Raw genomic sequence first — 8,708 nt, 5'->3', positions numbered from 1 at the left:
GCCGGCGCAGCCGTGGGGCGGGGCCGCCGCCTTCAAGGAAGCAGAGGCGCCTGCAGCCGGCCCGAGAAGACGCCAGGCAAGAGTGCAGCGAAGTCACCTCCAGGAAGCCCTTCCAATGCACAGCACTGCTGCTCACGGTATAAATGCGCCTGGAGCTACACCGCTGGGCTGCAGTTGCTCGAGTACAACCGTCTGGGGGGTTTTGGGTGGAAGTAGCGTAGGAGGCCTGGGCTCCCCCATTTCTAACATCGTTTCCTACGGTTCCCGGTTGCAGCGTTTCACTTGTCAGGAACCGGTTGTGTCCTGAGTCTGAGGACCACCTGTACGGTACTCAGACAGGGGCTGTTCAAAAAGTATGGAGAGGGATGCTGTAGGAAACCAAATATTTTTATTTCCAGAGGTTTCAGCTTCATCTCCTTGGAAGTCTGCTCTTCCTGCAGCCGCGCGCCTCTCCCAGCCTTTCTGCCCTTGTCGGGAGCCCCTGTGATGAGCAGCTTGTGGAATCGCTAAAAGCTGCTCCATCGCATTTTGTTTAGTGGTCACAAAATCTGCCTTTCTTTAGTTAAGGGTCACCTGGGGCCATATCAGGTGAATATGGAGGCTGCGGCACTTGTGGGATACAGTGCAACTTTTTTGTCTTCCCTCAACTAAAGAAAGCCATGAAAGGAAGATTTTGTGACGTGGAAACCATAAAAGAAAATGCAACAGAGCAGCTTTTAGCCAATCCACAAATTGCTCATCAGAGGTGCTCCCGACAGTGGCAGAAAGGCTGGGAGAAGTGCTGTGCAGAAGCAGAGGACTTCCAAGGAGATGAAGCCAAAACCCTGGAAATAAAATCTTTGGCTTCCTACAGCATCTGTCTTGATACTTTCTGAACAGCTTTTGTATAATTCGTTGTGTAACACGTTCATAATCTGTCATATGATATATGGCATGATAAAATCATATCCTTTTCCAACTATTTGAGTATAACTTTGAGTTAAAATAATGTGATAATATGATATGATAAAATCATATCCTTTTCCAACTACTTAAGCTGTCTAATAAAAGATACAGGATTTATCCAAAGAGCCTTGTCTGCCTGTGTCCTTAGACCAACACGGCTACACCCAACACCCCTGTAATCTATCAGATACAGTCCATCCATCATCGAACACAGTGGTTTACAACCTGTGGGCCGCAGACGGGGTCCACGAGAGATGGCCGTGATCAATCGAAATGTGTGAATGCCCACATCTCCCGTTTGAAGGGGTCCGCGCCTCTGTTGGAAACTTTTTAGGGGTCTGCAAATGGGGAAAAAAAAGGTTGAAAACCTCTGCTCTAACACCTAACATACAGGCAACCCCCACTTATTTGGTTCCTGAAAAACCAAGTGTTCAGCAAAATGAGGGTTAAGCAAAACCAAAAGTTTTTGACAACCCAAGATGGCGACCGGGAGCATTGTAATGAAACTCGCTGAGCACTAAGTGGAATCAAGTGTCAATTTAAAATGAGCATTATAGTGGAACAGCGCTAAGCGAAACAGCATTAAACAGGGGTTGCCAGTATTCATAACCTATCATATACCAGTCATGTTCTCATATATCACATCTCTTTAATTTGTCTCTAGGTTGGCTTCTTTTCGTCTCCCCCGCCCATGTCTAGTTCACAAGTGTGTGCGACACTATTTCCCTGTGGCAGGTTTGGGTGCTGGGGCTGTGTTGTGGCGGGGCTGTTTTAGGCAGAGTTGGGATGATGGCGCGTACGGGGTGGTTTGGACAGGGCTGATCCTGCCTCAGGCCGGTGGCTGGACTAGATGTGATCGCCGGCGGTCCCTTCCATTCCTGCTGCTCTATTTGTATGATCTCTCAAGCATATTTTAACCACCTTTGCAGCAGCAGGACGTTAGCCACCATGGTCCCCCTGCTTCACCTGCAAGTTAGAAAGCTCCCTTCTGCACAGCAAACTTTACACTTGCTTTGGAGACCTCAGCTGTGCCCAAGTGGAGTCCTTGATTCCAGTCTTCATTCCAGAATTTCAGACAGTATTTCAAATATCCTGGGCCCAAGGGCCTCGGTTAAAAATTATATGTGAAATCAGTGCAAAGAATGGTGGACAGGTCGGATGTGTCGATGGTAACCTGTGCTGCTGGGGAGATGCACTGTGGTTGGCATTTCCGACTTGCTGCCTGGTCCACAATGTATCCCATACTATAACCCTTATGCTTCGGTCACAGGAAGGGCAGAAAAGACTGGAAATCCTTGGAAGTCTGCAACTTCGCACAGCTGCGCTGCTTTGTCTCCACTACCCAACACATCAACACCAAAGCAATGACAGGTTCCTGCATGCCATGTCCAACTGTACATAAATAACCTTCTATGCACAACTGTGCATTAACTTCGCTTGTAGGATACTGACTTCCACACCCGGTTCACAACTGAGAATCGAGTTAGAAAGGCCCTTAGGAGGTCACATCTAGTCCAACCCCCTGCTCCAAGCAGGACCAACCCCAAATATCTCATCCCAGCTGAGCTGGGTCTTAAAAATCCCCAAGGATAGAGATGCCACCACCTCTCTGGGTGACCTGTTCCAGTATTTCACCACCCTCCGAGTGAGAGTTTTTCCTAATACCTAGCTTCAGCTTCCCTTGCTGCAACTTGAGCCCATTGCTCCTTGTCCTGTCATCTGCCCCCACTGAGCACAGTCCAGCTTCATCCTCCTTGCAGCCCCCCTGCAGGGAGGTGAAGGCTGCTATCAAATCCCCCTCGGTCTTCTCTTCTGCAGGCTAAATAAGGCCCATGCCTTCAGCCTCTCCTCAGAAGTTCCCCAGCCCCTAAATCATTTTTGTTGCCCTCCACTGGACTCTCTCCAATGTGTCCACATCCTTTCTGTAGTGGGGGCCCACAGCTGGACACAGGACTCCAGATGTGGCCTCACTTCCCTTGACCTGCTGGCAACGCTCCTAGTAACACAGCCCAGGATACCGTTCGCCTTCTTGACAAGGACACACTGCTGGCTCCAGTTCAGCTTCTTGTCCCCTGTCACCCCCAGGACCTTTTCTGCAGAGCTGCTGCCCAGCCCGTCACCCCCACCTGCACCGGTGCAGGGGATTGTTTCCTCCTCAGTGCAGGACTTTGCACTTGTCCTTGTTGAACCGCATGAGATTTCTTTTGGTCCAATCCTCCAATGTGTCTAGGTCTCTGAATCCTAGCCCTACCCTCCAGTGTATCTACCACTCCCCCCAGCTTGGTGTCAGCTGCAAACTTGCTGAGGGTGCACTGCCTCCCATTGTCCAGGTCGTTGATGAAGACATTGAACAAAACTGGCCCCAGCACTGACCCCTGGGGCACTCCACTTCATACTGGCTGCCAACTAGATATTGAGCCATTGATCACCACCCTTTGAGTCTGAGAATCCAGCCAGCTTTCTATCCACCTCCACAGTGCACTCATCCAACCTGTACTTCCTGAGCTTGCTTGCGAGAACTTCTTGAGGTTGTTATTTATTATGCATGATTAACTGGACAATTTGACTTACATGTTCAAAGCAGGAGGAAAAAAATTAAAGCTGCCAACTGTATTTGATTTAATTCCTATAACGGATTCAAGATCCTCTATATTAAGACTTTAAACTATGGAGTGTATTTTTAAAAATAATCTCTGAATGGCCATTAGTGGAGATAAGTTATCTCTCTGTTCAATAACTTCACAATTTAGTTCCTACAGTAGAAATTAATATAGCACCAACTCCAAAATATCCCAGGAATTGCCACTGCCCATGTGGAGTTCATTTCTGTTAAAATGAACCTTTTGTCTCAAGTCCCTGTGTACCTTGCAATGAAGATTCATTTTCTATTACGTTTTAAAGAAAGGGATAGAAAATCATAGAATTTCTATAGCCCCATGATTTTTCTAAAATGTCTTTTTCATTCATAGGGCTATAGGGAAAACCAACTCAATTTGCCAAATTTGCATAAATATTATGTAGCTTTTCCAGAGCTAATCACAACTTTCAATCCCCTATTCCAATTTGTGTTGATGCAGCTGTAATCAAACTTCAGAGCTCTTTATATTGTATGTGGTAAAGCTATCAAACATTTACAGCTTGCAGCAGGGCTTTCCCGAAAACTACATAATCAAGGTCTATCATTTCATATTTCCTATTATGCCACCCAGTAGAATTTTTGTCATGGGAAGGTTACTGAACACAGAGGTCTTTAATTGCATTTTTCCCAAATCTTGCTAAGAAATAATTCCTGTTTGTGCGGCAAGACTGCAGATACATGTTGATATACAACGTAAAGAGATTCCCCAAGTTTCCTTCCTGTATTCATCCTTTCCTAAAGAATTTTCAGTAAGGAAACAGTTAAAGAGCTCCAGATAGCCATAAAAAAATGGAATAATTAAGCATTCAGATCTTCTCCATATAATACAGATGACATGTAGTCAACAAGAAACATGCATGGGTTTAATCAATTCTCTTTGTAATTAAGTGTCCGTATTTATCATGTACTCTCACAAAAGACTTCCAGATGTACAGTATTCAGAGGTGGATCCTGAAACTCGTGGCTTCGGTAGAAGAGCTGTGAATTACTAGGGAGATATTAAAATAGAAAAAAAGCACCCAATAACACTGTAAAGGTTTAGGCTTGTTTTACAGTACAGGCTTAAGTAAGTGCTATAGCCCACTGAGTCCCCGAGACATGGGAAGCAGCACAATTTGCCGGCTCTCAGGAAGCTGACTTATTTCCCTGTGTTGCCATGCACTTCCCCCTTTGATCTCTGTTGCTAAAGGAGCTATCTACAATAGCAGTTCTCTCTATTCTCTGTCCCGTGACTAAGAGTTACAGCAAAGCCAGTTTCAGGACCCCATCTGCCAGCAGAAAGCAGAGGGGGCAGGTTGGGACCCTCTTGAATCTGTCTGTGGATTCCTCCCCCTCGTTCGAGGTTTCTATAGCTCAGATGTCCCACCTCTCATCTCCTTGCTAAAGTGGCATCTGTAAGATGACCATCTGGACAGGCTCAAGCAGCTCCTTGTCTGAAGCCAGTGCAAGCAGTAAACATAATATTTAGTAATGCTGTGTCATCTGCACGCGCATCTTCCAAGTACTCTCCTACCAGTAATTCTCACAAGACATTGCAATTCTTATTATTCAGTGAAAATGGAGGCAGAGAAATTAGGTGAACTGCCATGGCCCCAAATGAAGAGTTGGAGTTGTGCCAGCGTCAGGAGTAGAACCTAGCTTTTTTTGCTTCCAGTCCCACGCTCGAAGGTAAGAGGAAATCCCAGGTATGTCGTTTAGAAAGACACGTAGGCAGAAGTGCAGTGAGTCAGGAAGTCCTCTGAGTGCCTCTGTGCTTCTACTACAATAATCTCTACCACGAGATTACATATTTCCCATCTTGTAGGAGCCTAGAGAGTAAATAGTCACCATTTGTATCGCAGACACGGAAAGGTATTTGTTATATTACATGTTAAAAATAGAGAGATATGCGCATGGATGTATACACGGATTAAAGGGGGCCTGAGAAGCAACATTCAGATCTAAATTGTTGGTCAACCATGTCCACTATTTCACCTCTGTCTGTGACCAATACCTGTTTCTAAACACGAAAACAAAGAACAGCTATAATACATGTAGTGAGAAGAACTCCTTGCTCTCTAGAAGGAATGACTCATGGCTCATTACCCTGGTGGCATGTATTTTCACAGCTGTGGTTCCTTTTGATTTTAAAGAGGTAGGTGAATACGTGAGAAAAATTGCGTGGATAAATAGCAAACTAAAGTTACATACTTCACTGAAATCCACTCCTCCTGGCCCACATCCCAAAATCACTGCAGGGCTTGGTGAGTGAAGCACGAGCGTTGGTGAGGGAGTTCATGTGGCTGCATCGCTCGCGGGTACACTCGTGAACTGTCCAGCCGTTCTGTATTCATTTGTTCTTCCAAACGATCGGCCTCCTCATATACCAGTCTAGTCATAGCCAGCGCAAAGATCTCCTCCGCAATATCTACTGTGTTTCCATGCCTTTCCTACCACGCCTTGCAGCTCTTCTGCATTTGGTGCACAGACTTGCCCAGATCCTCTGTACTAAGAGATGGGCTCTGCTCCTTTCAACCTCACTGGAAAATTTCAACCGATCTCAGTTCAACGGGAGCAGAGTCAGAGCCCAAAGAAACTTTTGGAGACTCTGTTGTCTGGACGGTACAGTGTACTTGGAATTTTTAAAAATATACTTTAGGGAAGTGAAGCTATTTGGATTCAGACAGGGTTATGAAAGATTTGGGTCCTCTTTTAAATTACGCACATATTTTAAAAGAAAGAAAAGCACAAACAGATGAGATTTTATCCTTAATGAAATGAATATTGTTGAAAGGCTGTTTGCTGCACAATTACTGAAAAATTACAGCATAAACTGTACAGGTTAGATTGAGCAAAAATGGCCATGCAGTGTTAATGATGTTACCGTCCCCTACAAGACCAGCTTCAGGGGCTGCATAATTGTTTCTGCCAACCTATAAATTTTTGAGTAACAACAAAATTATTGTGATTTTTCTTACTAAATAATTCATACATTACAAAGCATGTATGTAACAAGGTCCATGAATCACTAAGCATATAACGATCATATCTAATAGCATCTCTTCTAAGAGGAATTCAAACAGATTTATGTACTCGGGTTAACTAAAACACACTGATTCTGTAATGTTTATAATTCTATCCCCAAACTTTAAAGACTCCTAAAGAAGTGCTGTATTTTTAAATTTGCATTTTAAAATTGAAAGCTTTCCCTGACCAGATTCCTTGCCTAAAGAACTGCTTTGAATCGTGTTTTACAGTATTAGGATAATTAATATCACTGAAAGTAATAAATTGGTTCTATAATGTACAAGTGCAGTGCTCATAAACAGTGCTTAAAGTAATACACTTGCTACTGAACTCATTCTAAGACTCACATATTCTACCTTCCTGAAGAAACAGCAACCAATAATGCATCTGAACTGGTTTGGGTATTTATAATGCAGGGTAATCCATTATTATGAAACCTTAGCTTTGTCCCATTATTTTAAAATACTAAATAGATACACATTTCTGTTCTATACAAACAAACTTCTTCATTCATGCTCTACAAAGCTGTATGGATTTTAACTTGAACACATACAAAAGTCACAGACTCCCCTCATTTTCTCAACAGTCATTTAATAGCTGCTTGTCATAGAAAGGTCTCACATTACTAAAGACTTCATTATTTTACAAAACATACCAGTGCATTTACTAGAGCATTATGTTGTATTAGCATAAATTATTAAGACTAAACTACACTTGCTTAAGAAACATTTTGTGATGCATTATCCCTGTTTATCTCAGCTGCATTTATTCACTTACTAATTCAGAAAAGTCAATAACTTGCAATGAGCATCCTAATCATTAATGTGAATTACTGAAGTTCTACTACACCCATATAGATTTTATTTATTCCTAAAAAGATGTCATTACTATCTCTCATCATCCACTTCACTATAGCCCTGAGGATTTTCACTTTTTTATGCTACGTTCACCTAAACTGAAAGATAAAGCCTGAAGGGAACTTGCAGCTGATATGTACTTTCCTACAAATGTACACTTTGGGACATGCACTCGTTTTAGACCACGAATAATCATCTTATATTTCTGGAAGAAGATTAAGGAATGTGACAGTAAACAACAATTTAACTTAAGTGGCAAGTTAAGTAATATATGAACCCAAGGAGAAAGATGCTAAGTTCATATCAGAAAGTTAACCTTGGAAGCTCTAAGGACATGACGATATTCAGCAGTACAAGCACTGAGACAAGCACTAAGTAAGCCAATGGACAAGTTAGCTCTGCATGTGTCTTAAATTTGATCTTTTAAATGGTTTGATCTTCTGTGAGTTTAAAGGCATTATGGTCTAGAGAACTAAAGTGGATGGCTGAGAGGTAGGAACTACTGATTTCTAATCATGGCTTTGCCACTAACTCTCTGCGGACTTGTTTTTACACTATATTTAATCTCAAATGCAGGTGAATAAGAAGTTAGGCTGATTCCATAGAGCAAACTGCAAATGTCTGAAAGCTGGAACAAACATTTGGGGAGTTCCGCCATTAGCCAATGCATTAACTGCTTCAAGATAATTGGCAATTTGGAGGATTTTAAAAAAGCCTATGCAGATACTGAATACCAGGGAAAATGAGTTAACCTTCTTGTGTCTTAATTTTCCTTTCTGTAAGATAGGGTTATTTACCCACTTCACTGGAGCATCATGAAGGTTAGCTAACATCCGTAACATGTTAAATATTGTGCTTGCCTGCATGCATCAATCACCTTCCCCCCCCAGATCAGTCCCTCCCAACTGGGAAGCTGATTTTTCTGCCCAGAACAGAACCACCTCACTTTGATTCCTGTCCAAAACCAACTGCCAAGAAGAAATATCAGCATTTCTTTTCAGGTACCTGAAGGAGTCAATAGACTTAACTGCTCATTGTTCTTTACTCCACAGGTGTTAACAATCATCTCTCCTTTTTAATGGTCTTGAGTGTTACTATGTGACTGTCTCCCCAGGTAACACTTCAGTTGAGCTCTGCTTTTCCTAGATGAGCTCTCTTTCTCCCTGCCCAATGGTTCTGATCACTTTTAGTTACTGAAAGCTTTAAACCATGTTAAGTGCCTGTGCTAAGATACAGGAACACTTCCTTTTCCCCAGTACCCA

The sequence above is a fragment of the Crocodylus porosus genome, unplaced genomic scaffold (genome assembly GCF_001723895.1).
Source record: "Crocodylus porosus isolate Cpor-Errol unplaced genomic scaffold, CroPor_comp1, whole genome shotgun sequence".
In the NCBI taxonomy this organism is placed as follows: Eukaryota; Metazoa; Chordata; order Crocodylia; family Crocodylidae; genus Crocodylus; species Crocodylus porosus.
Note: the sequence above shows the minus strand (reverse complement) of the source record.